The sequence below is a fragment of the Nicotiana tomentosiformis genome, chromosome 6, assembly GCF_000390325.3.
Source record: "Nicotiana tomentosiformis chromosome 6, ASM39032v3, whole genome shotgun sequence".
Classification (NCBI taxonomy): domain Eukaryota; kingdom Viridiplantae; phylum Streptophyta; class Magnoliopsida; order Solanales; family Solanaceae; genus Nicotiana; species Nicotiana tomentosiformis.
In genome coordinates, this window is record NC_090817.1 from 111,415,055 (window position 1) to 111,428,589 (window position 13,535).

Below are 13,535 nucleotides of genomic sequence, written 5' to 3' on the forward strand. Positions count from 1 at the left end.
AGTCCCCTCGTTTCTCGGAAAGTAAACTAATGAGAACGATATGAGTGTCCTGATCTCTTCTTCGATACACCGTTACGTAAGCGACAAAAACTTGAAACATCTCGTCAGTCATGTTATAATGGCATTAAATGTATGTCAGCCGCCGGTCGGCTGTTCCTGGAGGCGAAGTGTCACAACACCACTATAAATAACCCCTCTTTCGTTCATTTATTACTTTGCGTTAAATCGTCCACCCTCGTACCCTCAGGATTTCAGTATTCCCTTTTACATTCTAGCATTTTTACCTCCGGTATTCGAGATTTCTTTGAAATTTTTACTCAACATCCGCTCAGGCCAACACATCTGAGCCTCCAATTTTCAATCCTTTTCTATCTTCTCCAAGCTTTCTCTTGGAACAATGGCCAAAACCTCAAAATTTGTTCCCCAAAAGGTTACTTCTACTTCCCAAATGACTGCCGAAACTACTTCCGTTGTGGTCGACCTCGGGAGACCTGCTGCTAACGTGGCTATCGAGAAACCGACTCCTGAACCTCCTTTGAAGATGTTCATTCTCGGAGGTTGTTCGATCGCTGACGACTTCAAGGTCGAGAAACCCTCCTTGGTGCTGGGTCACGGTGAAGAGGCATTGAGATTTATCTGCTCGATCACCGAACACGATCTCCCCTTAGTCCGAAAGGACTGTAACTGGGCCGATAAATACGTAGTGGTCCCCGAATCTGAGAAGGCCATTACTACACACTTTGAGGGATACCTAAGTGTCTACACTTATCCCTTTACGCTGGGCCCGATGGATCCGGTCATCATAAAGATCTGCAAGAGGTACGAGGTATGCCTCGGCCAAATTCACCCTTCACTATGGAGGATCGTGATCCTCCTCCAATTTTTTGTAAATAAAACCGATTCGCTCACCTGCACCATAGATCATCTGCTCCGCTTATACAGTCCCCGAATTTTTTGGGGGGGGGGGGAGGGGGAGGGGAGGGGACTGATAAAACTTGTTCGCCGGTCCAGCAAAGCCCCATTTTTGAGTATTGATAAGGATCGGGACCAAGGCTGGTAGGATCGTTTTGTCTGGGTGAGGACCTCGAATTTGATCCCGGCCGAATTTATGCCATTCACCGAGAAGTGAAATACATCACATAAGTAAAAGTTTTCCTTCAAATGTCTATTCCGAGTTCACCCCTTTTTTTAGTGGTAATTGTGGTGGTGCAGCCATTGCTCGAGTCCCAAATGTTGTTCCTCGTCTCAAGGAGTGGGTCGAATGCATCATCTCACAGATGCCCTACTTTGAGCTCTCATGGCGCAAACTCTCTAAGGGCCGTTGGGAGGCCCGTTCCCATGATAATATTTTCCCGAGTAGGTTGTGTTAGGCTCTTTTTGTTTTCTTTTCCAGCTCTACGTTCTTATTATTTTTTCTTTACTTCCCTTTTGCAGGTTTGCCTAAGACCGTCAAACTTAGGCCCTCAGTTAGGGACGAGGACTTACCTGCCGATTCTTCCGCTTCGGGATAGCCCGAGACCATAGCAGCAGAGAAGAAAAGAAAAAGAGCCCCGAGTTCACCAATCTAGGAGAAAAAGAAAATGAGAAGGAGGCTGGTTCTTAAGCCAAAGGTTTCCTCCAGCTCCTGAGTGCTTGATTCGGCATCACTCCTCCGGCTCAGAGACGAGCCTGACGATGATGACATCTTCATGGCCCATGTTCCATCTATCCCCGAGGAACGGGTGGCAGCCGAGGCGGAAGTGACTGAAGCTGATCCCCTTCAAGTTTGCGAGGTCGACGCCGAAGTAAGGTTCGAGGATTCGCGAGATGTCGATCCTTCCCCGCCAGGTGTTATAGATATTTCGGGATCGCCTTCATTCATAGAGTCAATGTTTGATGAAGCCCGAACTACGAAGGATCTGCTGGTCCTTCCCCGCCCGGTGTTATAGATATTTTGGGATCGTCTTCGTTCACAGAGTCAATATTCGATGAAGCCCGAACGACGAAGGATCGATCCCATGAGGAGGCCCACGGGGTGGATGCATTTTTAACGGTATAGACTCATCCGTCCTGGAAGATTTTACCGGGTTGGTGAGTTAGAGGTTCCAAGGAAAAGTCCACCTTCGGAAGCTGGCGGGTCGAGCTCGAGCCCGAAATTAACCAACCGGTTCCCTGCTCCGAGCACGGATCTTGGTCGGAAGCGGGCCATAGTTATCACAGTTTTTGAGGATTCTTGGGTCCTCTTCGCCCCCCGTAGGGATAGCCAGTTACCTCTGGTTCCTGGTAACTGAAGAAGGCCAGGCCAAAATGAACGAGGTAGACGCGCCATGCCTGCTCAACGAAGTACAACAGGCGCTGAACCGGGTAACTCTTAATAATTCCTGATGATTCCAGTATTTTTTCTGATATTTGAACTATTTTTTTGATAACTCTAATATATTTTCTCGTATTTGCAAGCCTCGGTGCTCCACCACGAGACCTTCCTCCGGTACCGGGATGAGCTAAGCTAACTCGAGGCCGAAGCCAAAGAGCTTGCTGAGAAAAGAAGCATGTGTAAACTTCTCAGCGAGAAACGTGAGGGTGAAATCAAGAGCCTCCGAGCCAAGTTAGATGCGGCCCAGAAAGAACATTCCGACTTATTGGAACAAGTAAATATTTTTGAAGTTAGTGATGATGCGCTAGACACGGTGTCTAACAGTCAGAATCCACAGGTCCAGTAGAAGATTGATCGGGTTGACTAGCTCCGGGCTGAGATGGACGAAGTTAAGGCCATGGACGAGGAGTGGAAGGGCAAGATATACCGGTTGACTTCTGAAAAGGAAACAACCCGGGAGCAATTGGCCTCGACGGAGGCCCAACTTCGATCGATGAAGGAGAAAGTAGAGGCACGGTCCCGAAATATTGAGGAGCTCGAATCCCATCTGAGCTCGGTTGTTGCTGACCGGGAGACCCTCTCCAAGGAGCTTAAATCAACCAAGTCAGTGGTTAAAATAACCAAGGTCGATACCGATGAGATGGTGGCCCAGTACAAATCCCATGCAGAGGTAGCTCAGGAACGCCTAAAGGCCATAGTCGATCATGTGAAGTGGCAGTCCCGTAGGGAGGCTCTCGATGAGGTTCATGCCCAGGGGTTCGATTTATCGGCCGAGCTCGAAAATATTAAGAGGCTCGAGGCCGAGGCCAAGAAGTTGGTGTACCCCGAGGATGAGGAAGAGGCCGAGGCCATATATATATAAGGCTTTTTCTCTTCAGTAATTTTCAAGCTTGATTCGTTTTGCTTTTTCCTTTATGATTGCAAAGATTTTGGATGTCATAACACGTAATAATTAGATCTTATTCGGAGGTTCGAACATTGTTCATTTTCAAGACTATTTTGCTTAAGTCTCGTGGGGGGCTTGGTATGACCGAAGCTTTCCCTGAAATGTTCACTTAGAATTTTTTATAATTTTGCCGAGAGTAGCCTTCGAACCGGTTTAGAAATTTTGAAGGCCTTATGTTGTGGTTACGGATCTCAGACGTCTCCGAGCCGTTCTAAGACGGACACAACCTTTTAAGTTTGGGTGTTGCCCAATGGGATCGTTATCCCGAGTTATCCGGACTTGCCTAGGACAATAGATCCGAATGAAGATGGCCATAGACTTTAAAGTTCGGGCCTGCCTAAGAAGCTTTGTGCTTCTGGGCTTTGATACCCCGGGTCGCCTGAGCCTGCCTTGGAAGATAGTCTCCGAGTGAGAGTGATCTCTTGGATCCAGACAGAGGTGGACCTTGGGCTCAATATCTTTAGGGGACAAAATATAGAAATGTTTAAGGGACAAAATATTTATACGCAAGGAGAAACATTCTTTCATTTCTATGCGTAATATACAAGGTTACAAATGTGTACATGCTTCACGTCAGAGCTTAGGTGGTCTACGTGGGCATGGTTTATTTGACCGTTTGGTCCTTACAATAAATCCTATCCACTGAGCCTAGGCAGTTCGAGCATAAAGTTTCTCTACTTGCCAAAATCATTATCCGAGGTTGATGGCCCCCAGTATCGGAGGCCGAACATAGAGATGCCTCAGATACTGCTGATGTGGTCCTCGACTCCGGTCTTCGATTCTAAGTTAGCACGATCCAGTGTTGCCTTGTTAAAAACCTTGCCGGAAAACCCATTTGGGACAAAACCAATCTAAGAAGAAAAGAGTGCAACGCGTGATTTCAAGCCTAATAGTCGTATTGTCCCTTGATTGTTACCTACAAGTTTTAGTCTAATATGTAAAGAAAATAAATGAATGGCATCGTACCTCAACAGTAGTATCATTTTAACTGGGTCACGTTCCAGTTGTTCGATAGTCGCTCACCGTTAATTGCTTTGAGTTTGTATGATCTTTTACCGGTGATCTCGATAATTCGATATGGACCTTCCCAATTCGGCCTCACCTTTCCCTCGTTCGGGTTTCGGGTGCTCAATGTCACCTTTCTTAATACTAAGTCCCCGATACCGAAGTATCGAAGGTTGGCTCTTCGATTGTAGTACCTTTCAATTTGTTGCTTTTGGGCGGCCATCCGGTTGAGGGCGTCCTCGCGCTTTTCATCTAGCAGTTCCAGGCTCTTACTCATGGCCTCGTCGTTTGACTCTTCGGTCGAATATCAGAACTTGAGACTCGGTTCTCCTACTTCAACTGGTATTAGAGCTTCGGCACCGTAAACAAACGAGAATGGGGTGGCCTCGGTACTAGACTTTGAGGTCATACGGTATGCCCATAAGACTTCAAGCAAGATTTCTTTCCATTTTCCTTTGGCGTCGGTCAATCTCTTTTTGAGGTTTTGGAGTATGGTTTTGTTGGTGGACTTCATTTGCCCGTTTCCACTAGGGTGGTAGGGTGTTGATAAGATCCTTTTGATCTTATGGTCTTTGAAAAATTTGCTTACTATGCTACTGATGAACTGTTTTCCATTGTCGCACACGATCTCAGTCGATATTCCGAACCGACATATTATGTGGTCCCAGATGAAATCAATGACTTCCTTCTCCCTGACTTTCTCATATGCCTGGGCTTCCACCCACTTAGAAAAATAGTCAGTCATAAATAATATAAATTGATCCTTACCGGGTGCCCATGGAAAGGGGCCGACGATGTCCATCCCCCATATCATGAACAACCGAGATGACAAGACTGAATGCAGCAGTTCCCCGAGCTGGTGAAACATTGGAGCATGCCTTTTATACCCGTCGCATTTTCGTACGAACTCTTTCGCGTCCTTTTCTATGTCGATCCAGTAGTAGCCGGCTTTATTTTTTGAACTAATGATTCGGTGCCCGAATGATTTCCATAGGTGCCTTCGTGGACTTCCCTCAGAACATACTCGGTATCTCTTGGTCCTAGACATAATGCGAGTGGGTTATCGAATGTTCTTCTGAACAGGGTACCGTCTTCGGACAAGCTGAACTAGGCAGCCATCGTACACAGAGCCCTCAATTCTTTAGGATTCGAAGGAAATTTTTCTGTCTTTAGATACTCTATATATTTGTTTTCCCAATCCCAAGTTAGGCTTGTTGAGTTTATCTCGGCGTGACCTTCTTCCACTACCGATCTCATGAGTCATACGATCGCCCCCGAGTTGAACCCATCATCATCGTCTGACGACCCCAAGTTAGCAAGGGCATCGGCCTCACTGTTTTGATCCCGAGGTACATGTTGTAGAGTCCACTCCTTGAACCGATGTAACATTACCTGCAGCTTATCCAGGTATCTTTGCATTCATTCCTCTCTGACTTCGAACGTCCTATTAACTTGGTTCACCACAAAGATGGAATTGCACTTAGCTTCGATCACCTCTGCCCCCAAGCTTTTGGCCAGTTCGAGACCTGCAATCATGGGCTCATATTCGGCCTCGCTGTTAGTCAATTTTACGTCCTAATAGATTTTCTAACTGCATTACATGTTGGTGGCTTCAATACGATGCCAAGTCCGGACCCTTTTGCGTTCGAGGCATCGTCCGTAAAGAGGGTTCAGATTCCTGAAGAAATCCCTAAGTTCAATAACAACTCTCTTTCGACCTCGGGTATTAAGGCCGGCGTAAAGTGGGCCACAAAGTCTGCCAAAATTTGAGATTTAATGGAGGTCCAGGGTCGATATTCGATATCTTACCCACTGATCTCCACGGCCTATTTGGCCAATCATCCTGAGAGCTCGGGTTTATGCATTACATTCCTCAACGGGTGAGTAGTTACAACACATATGAGGTGACATTGAAAGTGCCGTTTTAGCTTCCTAGAGGCGCTTAGTAAAGTGAGCACCAATTTTTCTAGGTGAGGGTATCTAGTTTCTGCCTCGCATAGAGTCCTGCTAACATAATAGATTAGAAATTGCGTACATTCCTCTTCCTGGACCAGGACCCCACTTACCGCTATCTCGGATACTACTAGGTACAGTTATAGTTGTTCATCTGTCATCGGAGTATGAAGCAGAGGTAGGATCGAGAGAAACCGCTTAAGTTCCTCCAAGGCTCGTTGGCACTCCGAGGTCCATGAGAAGTTATTCTTTTTCTTCAACAGTGAGAACAACTGGTGGCTCTTGTCGGAGGACCTCGAGATGAATCTTCCCAAGGCGGCTATGTGTCTGGTTAACCTTTGAACAGCCTTGATGTTGTCTATAACAGTGATATCTTCAATGGCCTTGATCTTATCCGGATTAATCTCGATTCCCCAGTTGGACACCATGAATCAGAGGAATTTCTCGGACCCGACTCCGAATGCACATTTCTCCGGGTTCAGCTTTATATTGTATCTCTTCAATATGCTGAAGGTTTCCTGCAAATGTATCAAATGGTCCTCAACCTCCATTGATTTTTCTATTTGTTCTTCAAACATCCGATTTACTAGGCGTTGGTAAGTGGCACCGGCGTTATTTAGTCCGAATGGCATCACGTTATAGCAGTAGGTGTCGTACTTAGTGATGAAGGAAGTTTTTTCTTGATCGCCTGGGTCCATCCAAATTTGGTTGTACCCGAAATAAGCGTCGAGAAAATTGAGGATCTCGTGGCCGGCCGTTGCATCGATTATGCGATCAATGTTAGGCAAAGGGAAAGAGTCCCTGGGACACACTTTATTCAAGTCTTTATAGTCTACATACATTCTTAATTTGTTTCCCTTTTTGGGGACTACTACTACATTTGCTAACCAGTCCGGTTATTTAACCTCTCGGATGGACCATATTTTAAAGAGTTTAGATACCTCGTCCTTGATGAACGCATGCTTGACTTCTGACTGGGCTCCTTTTCTTCTTGATCGGGTGGAAATTCAGGTCCAGTCTCAGCTTGTGAGTGGTTATTTCCGACAGGATCCCTATCATATCAAGGTGGGACAAAGAAAAATAATCTATGTTAGCTATAAGGAATTGAATGAGTTTTTTCCTAAGCTCGGGACTCAACCCCGTGACCAAGTATACCTTTCGATCGGGAAAGTGCTCAATCAGTACGACTTGCTCTAGTTCCTCAACTGTCGATTTAGTAGCATCGGAATCGTCGGGGGCTATGAAAGACCTGGGAACTCAGTAGTCGTTGTCCTCACCCATCTCCTACTCTTCCGGTTAGGGTGGGGCCGGTGTCAGTAGTTTCTATTTGGTTTCTCCCTTGGTGATCGAACCTAGATCCTTTGGTGTAAAAAGTGCAGATATCGGGACCACCTCGTCGATCGCGAACATCTCCTTTTCGGCTTGCTGTTCTCCGTAAATTATTTTTATCCCTCCCGGCATCGGGAACTTCAACACCTGGTGCACAGTCGAGGGCACTACCCTCATGTTGTGAATCCACGGTTTCCCGAACAAAGCATTGTACCTCATGTCCTCTTCGATCACGCAGAACTTCATTTTCTGAATGGTCCTGGCGGTGTTCACCGGTAATGTTATCTCTCCTTTAGTGGTCTCGCTCACCATGTTGAATCCGTTTAGAACCCTGACTGTAGGCACGATTTGGTCTTGCAAACCTAGTTGTTCCACGACCCTCGATCTAATGATATTGGCCGAGCTACTTGGATCAATCAACACACGCTTAACTCGAGATTTATTTATGAGTACAGATATTACCAGTGCATCATTGTGGGGTTGCACGATGCCTTCAGCATCCTCGTCATTGAAAGACAAGGTCCCTTCTGGTACGTAATCTCGCATCCGTTTTTCTCTCGTGATGGATACTTTGGTATGCTTCAACATTGGCACCTAGGGGATATCAACCCCACCAATGATCATGTTAATGACTTTTGCTGAGGTTCCTCCTGCTCGGTCTGTTTATTAGAATCTCTATTCCTAAAATGATTTTTGGCTCGATCGCTCAGGAACTCCCAGAGATGTCTGTTATTGAATAACCGGGCTACCTCCTCCCTTAATTATCGACAATCTTCTGTTCTGTGGCCGTGTGAGCCATGATACTTGCATATTAAGTTGGGATCCCTTTGGGCTGGATCAAACTATAGAGGTCGAGGCCACTTGGTGTCTCTGATGCATCCGATGGCGGATACGATAGCATCCGCATCGACATTGAAGTTGTACTCCGACAACCTTGGCGCTTCCTTAGGCCCGATGGGCTTGTCAAAACAGTTTTTACTCATGATTCCTCGGTTATTTTGACTCTGATCGCTTCTCCTTTCATTTCTCACAGAGTGTCGTCCGGACCCGTTACCTCTGCGATCACCGTTATATGGCAGATATCGATCCCTAGTTGACCTTGGTTCACGATCAATGTCTCTTTTGGGTATGTCACTAGCTCGAACATGATAAACAGACCCGAAAGGGGCCCCAAGCTGATCATCTTCAACTCTAATTTTTGACTGATATCAGTTATGCACATCGGCCTATGTTACGGCCGGATATTCTACCAGATTTTGCTTCAACTGTTGCGAAGCCAATGAGCTTTGAGTATTGAGTCCTTGGGTGAAGGCCTAAACGACAGAATCGTCTGCCACCGGTGGCAGGTCCATCCGTTCCATTTGAAATCTTGACACGAACTCCCTGAGCATCTCGTTATCTCTTTGCTTTACCTTAAAAAAAGTCTGATTTCTTGGTCTCAACCTTGATAGCTCCTCTTTCACAAAAGCATCTGCAAGCATGGAAAATGAGTCAATAGAATTGGGGGGTAAGTCGTGATAGCTCCTTTTGATAAGGTCTCTCTGAAATTTTTTAGCAAGACAGATTCGATCTCATAATCTTCGAGGTCGTTCCCCTTGATGGCACACATGTATGAGGTCACATGTTTATTTGGGTCAGTTGTCCCATTGTACTTAGAAATTTAAGGCGTGCGGAACTTCTTAGGGATTGGCTTCGGATCTGCACTCGGAAGGAAAGGTTTTTGAACGAACTTCTTGGAATCCAGGCCCTTTAATATCGGCGATGCTCCTGGGATCTGATCGACCCTAGAATTATAGGTTTCCACCTTTTTGTCATTGGCTTCGATTTTATTTTCTTTCGTTTCCACACGCTTTTTCAATTCCTCGATCATCTTTATTATCTCGAGGTTGGTCCCAGGTTCAGCTTCATTTGGCCTATCTGCGGCTAGTTCATTTCTGCGAGTATTCTCCCGGGATGATCCGGGCTCAACTCCACTGGGAGCGCGACTTTGGTTCTGCATCTGGGCTATCGCTGCCTGTTGAGCTTGCATCATTTCGAAGATAACCCATAAGTTGATCCCATCTCCTTCACAGTCACGAGCATTTTGGGCTACCGACCGGACTCCCCCATGGACGCTGTTCTCAGGATCGATGGGCAAATTCGTGTTGATGGCCACATGTGAACTGGTGTCGATCGGGTACATGACCGGGATTCCGTTGGGATCAGAGGGGGGCACCCCGTTACCGGGTATATTGTTGTTCTCGCCATGGTTGCCAGACTCAACATCTGTGTTTAGAGGGGCAAATTGGGAGTTCGACATTCTCAACACAGACCTGAAATCAAAGACACTTCAAAGAACAAGTGTGAAATAGAATGTGTTATGAAAATTTGTATCGAATTGCCACTATTATCCTTAGCTCCATGGTGGGCGCCAAACTGTTTACCCTTGAAATCGGATAACAATTAAATTTGTAAGTGATTTTAAGGATACGCAGATTAATTTGATACAAAGCGATAGATTAAGTCAAGTTGAATAAACAAAGATAAAATAGATTCAAACCACACGAGGAGGATAGTTCCAGCCTTATTGAAATATTTACCCTCGATCCGGGTTCGCTATGGCCAGCACTGATGAACAAGAGAAAGAGTTAATAACAGTTAAAATAATAATATATTACTTTGGAATGCGTGTTACAGTGTGCTTAATAAATTGTCAGACCCCCTTTATATAGTAGGGGAATTCTACTCTAAGTATAACTCTATAAAAGTTAACTGTTTAATTGGTTGCCGGTTCTACATCGATATGTGCTAAGATTCATGCCGTGATATCCGGCCGGTCACAGATATTACGACTTCCTGTTTGCCGTGCTTGATTACCCGGCGACGCCCTCCGAAGTCCTTAAAGTATTAGGTCGGTCTCGAATCATGACCCGGATATTATCGAGGGTAGATGGTCGGCCCCCGTACTCTGACTCGAGGATATCCTTGCTTCGATTCTGATCTTTCGCAATCATATCTCGAGCTTGTTTTACCCTGTTGGAGGCCGGAGTGTATCATGAACCCGATTTTTAGCCGTACACAGACATATTATCAAAGTTAACTCCAACTATATGAACGCAATGGAGATTGGATCATTGGCTTTGCAAATTACAACTATGCATCCTCTGCCATTCATATGGAAATTCCGGCCTTTTATAATGGTCTAAGGCTGGCACTCAGTAAGAGCTTAGTTCCACTTATTGTGGAAACTGACTCACAGACAACTAATGGAGAAGCTGGGCAGCCCACAAGTGTGCCACATCTTTACGGAAGCAAATGCTGCAGCAGATAAGCTGGCCTGCTATGGAAAAGGCAGAGATCCAGCCATGGGAATTGGGAAACAGTGCTTTGACTTTTGTATACCCACTAGTTACCATCATGTAATAACTTCCGTTTGTGTTATTCAATAAAAGCTTCTTTCATTAGCCAAAAAAAAAGAAATTGAGTTATCTGAATACCAAATGCCCATTTGGTAAGTGTTCGTAATTGTTTATGTCCCTAATTAATGTTTCATTATTTGATAGCATTCGCTCTTAATCTGCTCCACAAATTAAGCTGCTAACTCCAAAAGAAGAATGAATGGTTTTAGTTCATTTTCACCTTTTTAAGTACTTTCTGTTATTTTAGTTTTCATTGTTCGCAATTAAGAAGTCAAAGTAAATATGGATTTAGAGATTTGGAGTTAGACAAAAATTCCAAAAATTTATTCAGAGAGGATAAAGAGAATTCATTTAAGAAGTGTAAGCTTTTGAAGCAAAATCTCAACAAAACTTATCCAAGATGATATTTCATTGACAAACAAAGTAGAGCTTAAATTTAAATGTAAAGTGTGTACATCTCCAAAGTGAATGCATTTTGCACCAAATTAAACTAATGAAGTAACCAATTAAACCCATCGTGCATCCGTAGCCATTTCGTGCTACTTTATACAATTTGTTAATTACACATGCAAAATTAAAAGCAGAAACAATTACAATAAAAAGAGAAAAAAAATACTATCAAGTGTCAAATTTACGTGAACTTCACCCACAACTGGTCCAAAAGAAAAGTACCTATCCCTTTAGGGGTAGGAAAATCATGATCAATATAGCGAATCAAAAACTATGGAATTTGGGTGTGAGTCTTTTGTCGAGTGAAGAATATTATTTGTTGTGATCATGGTTTGCTCGAAATGCTTAAAGCAAGGGGATAAGGTGGCATTTTGGCGAAAAAAACTGCTTAGAATAATCACAATTTATACTAAGAGATCCATGAACTTTGCCAATAGAAGTGAAAGTTTCGCCGCGGCCTTTGCTTTGTCCTTGCAAGATGAATTAATACTACAATTTGGTTTTGGACATAGAAAGAAACTTCGAGATTCCAAATTTAGCAACTTCTCCTCTGGCTTTAAGCCTGTATATATATATTCCCACCATGAAAATAGTTAGTCAAATAGAATATTAATTTCATATAAAAGTTACTTCCATCTTTCAATTTAATTGGAAGAAGATACTGAACACGAGACATTGCAGCGTACTCATTATATTTCAGTTTTGAGAACAACATTAGTACACTATCCTATTTACTAAATTAATTAATTATCGGGCATCATTAGGCTTCTTGATGGGAAATTAGGATTTTTTTCACTTTTAGCCCGCGGCAGAAACTATTTATATTCGGTAGTTGAAAAAATATATAAAATTTGTATAATTTTTATATATAACATAATACATAATGTATGTATATACAAAAAATATACATTTTTCGGCTATTATTTAAAGAGCGGTTATACAATATCATTTTTTTGGGAAATTATGCAGGTTAATGACCGGTATTAGTGCTTGTTTACTTCATAAGTTGAATTTATTACCTATCTCCTAAATAAATTGAAAATTGCCAACTAGCCAAAGCAAATATATAAAACTTTTCCAAAAGAAGAAAATTATAAAAGGAAAGTGAACTCAGATGGCACGAGACAGAAAAAACAAAAATGCCTTAAAATTATTACTTAAACAAAGGACAAATATACTCCTCGGTCTGTTCCAAAATGTTGTCAAACAAAATTAACTTTTATTGATATTTCAAATATAATCTTTTGCTAATTGACTCTTCAAAAAATTATAATTTTTTATCAAATTGACAAGCAAAATAAAATGTGTGAAACGAATTATTACAAAAGGAGTACTGAAAACTTTTTGCGGTGCAATTTTCACAGTTTTGAAAATTGTCTTCATACATACGAAGAACATGGAAAATAGGAAGCCACAAGCCCACAACCATACACTTCAGATCTTTCTCTTTTTTTCTTTTTTTTCTTGTAATAAATAATTTGAAGTCGCAAACTTTTAAAAAAGGAATTTTAATACGGCATTATATGCAAAAATGTGATTTAAAGGGACTAAATTGCAGTCAACAAAAGGAAATGACATAAACATTAATATTCCTAGCTCAAAGTTGGGAACAAAACAGAGAACTTACTATCCAAACTAAACTGGGAGTAATGAAGCTTGTAACTCCGAGAATCACGACTGGGCAACAATGGCCGCCGCTTCTCCTTCACGTAAATATCTATCGCAGCCTTTATCAAGTCTCCGACAGTGTTCTCCGGCAACATAACGACATGCACCGGCCCCAAACTGTTTTGTATATGTACATTCAACAACAACTTCGTTAGCTTCTGCTGCTTCTCCTGACCAATTATTGTCACATTTCCAGCCAGGACATCTATGCTGCTGCCTCCGCGCTTTTGTACTGAACATTCTAATATTCTCTGTATCGTTTCAATTTTATCAGATGTTTCCGATAAAACTTTCGAATTTGTATGTACAGCGGCAAGTCTTGGCGGAGCTCTCATTTCTGGTCTGAGGTTTAGAAGATCTCCAATATAATATTACATTCATACTAGGATAAATTTTAATACGCAGCAGTATATATATATGATTGATATATGTT

General features: G+C 43.1%; 1 long non-coding RNA gene across 1 annotated transcript; it reads right to left on the minus strand.

Annotated features, from left to right (window-relative positions):
* Positions 1–11,365: 11,365 nt before the first annotated feature.
* LOC104086687 (uncharacterized) lies at positions 11,366–13,535 on the minus strand. The gene is made up of 2 exons (XR_011408795.1): positions 13,062–13,535; positions 11,366–11,996 (listed from the first exon to the last, which is right to left on the minus strand). It is a non-coding gene; the product is annotated as an uncharacterized lncRNA (long non-coding RNA).